This window comes from Sipha flava, unplaced genomic scaffold (genome assembly GCF_003268045.1).
Source record: "Sipha flava isolate LNK unplaced genomic scaffold, YSA_version1 289_pilon_pilon, whole genome shotgun sequence".
Taxonomy (NCBI): Eukaryota; Metazoa; Arthropoda; class Insecta; order Hemiptera; family Aphididae; genus Sipha; species Sipha flava.
This window is the reverse complement of record NW_020272960.1, coordinates 783,551-786,422: the sequence shown is the minus strand read 5'-3', so window position 1 is coordinate 786,422 and position 2,872 is coordinate 783,551.

Sequence of the window (2,872 nt, the reverse complement as noted above, 5' to 3'; positions counted from 1 at the left end):
TTTAAAATTAAACTCAATTTTACTGCGATACCATGCCAAAGAGAGGCTATTTGAGCCAAGTTTTGAACCGGACAATCGAATGGTTTGGTGTAATGCCAAACTGGGTTGTAAGCCCAAATTAAGGGTTCGACTTTTAGGTCTGAAGACACAAGTTATACATATGTTACTAGTTGTTGTCTTTTTGTTAACTATAATATAATATAATTTCTATTCATCTTAAAAAAATGCAAATGATTTAGGTAAATAAATGGTCCATAGGAAAGTAAAATATCATACAATTCTAGTTAATCATACTTCAGAATAATTTAATATTTATGTATTATTGATAAGTTGTTTTAATTTTTTTTCGTGTTAAATAAATAAATAAAGTATTCCTAACTATTAATGGTTTCTATTTGAAAAGTTTCCAGGTGACTTTAATTAAAATAACGAAATTTAATTGTGCTCATAATTTATTAATTTGATGTTAATGAAAAATGTGTGGTTGGGTTATATTATTTATAATTTAATAAAACTCAATGGCTGAAATAGCATTCCAACCGACATTATCAAAAATTTTTCCAGAAAATCTAAGTTCTCTTGGAGAAAATATTAAATTTTCTAAACACTTAATATTTTTCTTCTTTTTTCCCCGCCAATACTTCTTGTTTTATCAATCCTTTTCATTACTTTTATTGAATATTCACCATTTTATTCGATTTCATTATCAATGGAACAATTTCAATATTACGAGGCATGAACAATAATACTTATCAGTAATTTTGGTAATACGTGTGCTTGTGTGTGCAAATCTGCGAAAATAAAATCAAATACAATAAATTGCATGTATATTTATTTTTCAAAACACTAAATATATATTTATAACATACGTATTTTATCATATTGTACTGTACTAGTATAATTCGTATATGCGATTTAATCTCTGATAAAAATATACATATTTCAATACATAAAACATTGTATAATGTTAGCGTAATAGTTTTTAATCTTTTAAACTATACTTTTTTTATATATTTGTTAAAATTAAAAAATAGCGTTTAAAAAATTAAAAGGTTTTTCGGTAAATATTATATTAAATAATAGTATTATATGTTTAGCATAATAATTATTCAAGAGTACTTTAAAAGGTCCAAAGTTAGTTGGTAAGTTGTTAGTTTTTTAAATATTTACATATGATAAATGCCATGAAAAAAGTGCTCGCATGAAACATCTTGTAGGGTTTTAAACATTTTTATTCGAAATTTTTTTATTTTATTTCGTTTACTTGCGTTTTTTTTTTTTAACGACATTAAATATATCAAATTTAATTTCGAACAAAATCCAATAACTTACGCTTGCGAAAGACAATATGCCCGCACGTCTACCGTTGGTCAACGAAAACTAAACGTCCAATGTATATAATAATAATATTTACATTAGTGATGAGTCGAACTATTCGAATCTCGAACCGAACCGTACCAAACCCTTGATGTTCAGTTCGATTCGAAATTCGAACTCGGCATGAAAAAAAATCGAACCGAACTATCAAGCATCTTTTATTGTTCGAAAATTGAACTTGAAAATACTTGTCGAACTAGACTTACTAGCCACGATAGTTCGAAAACCAAATTTTTGAACAATTCTTTAAAAGTTATTTTTGAAAAATAAAGATTGATAATGATTATTTAGAAATAATTAGACTATTGGCGATAGAAATTATAATTATTAAATGGTACGTTATGCATTATTTATAATAATAATGTTATTTTCTAGTCGCGTGTTACACATCCTTCCTTCACCGACTAAAACATTAATAAGTTGTTTAAAGCCAATAGAGGCAGTGTATCTACAACCATAAATTAGCTATTTTTGTTTTTATCATATTTATTATAGAGGTTAAAATCTATTTTGGGTAAATCCATGGTAATATTCCGGTACCGCGACTGTGCTTTTAATAAAAACATGTTTACAACTTATGTTTTACATTATAAGTTCTACTAATCATTTTATAACTGTGAATTATAGTTATTATTACTATTTTTTTTATATATTATTAAAATATTCTGATTGTATTATCATATTACACTCAATACTCAATACTCAATGAATATTTTATAAGCTACAAAACAACACGAAAGAGCACAATACTGGTTCTGAAAAATAATAATAATAATAAGAAATTATCTCAAATTTAAATGCATTATAAATAATACAATTACTTAGACTTAAAAGTTAAAATGCAGAATAGATAATACGAAAACTTAAAATACAATAGTAATTAATAATTATGGTTGATTTAATTTGTAGGTAGGTACAATATACATGATAAAAAGTATTAAGTTCGAGTTCGAGTTCGACTTAAAATCATAATAGGTTCGGTTCGATAGAAAATATGAAGGTTCGGTTCGATTTAAAAAATCAGGGTTCGACCCATCACTAATGTACATAAATCGTATGGATCTAACGCGTAATGCGATACTTTGCAGCGCGATAAAATTAAAACCGTTTACACGCGAGGTTTTGCTTAATTTTTAAATGCGCAGTTTACAGAGTTTCCCGCCGTGTTGGAATAATCGCACGCTAGGGACTTAAAACGATTTCGATATGCACGCGTGCTGTACGTATTATCGACACAACATCGTGTGGTTAGGGAGTAGATATAATATGCATGTGGTGATAATAATAATAATAATAATAATATATGAGTGTGTACGTTATAAATAACTTGTCACTAGCTATTAATCATCAACACGCGAAACGATAAAAGCGTTTATATTAAATATTTTAAATGGTTTCAAAAACGATTAAGAACGTACAAAACTTAGGTACACAACATACATGATACAATATCATACATCTAATACATACGCGTGTACGCACACAATCGTATATT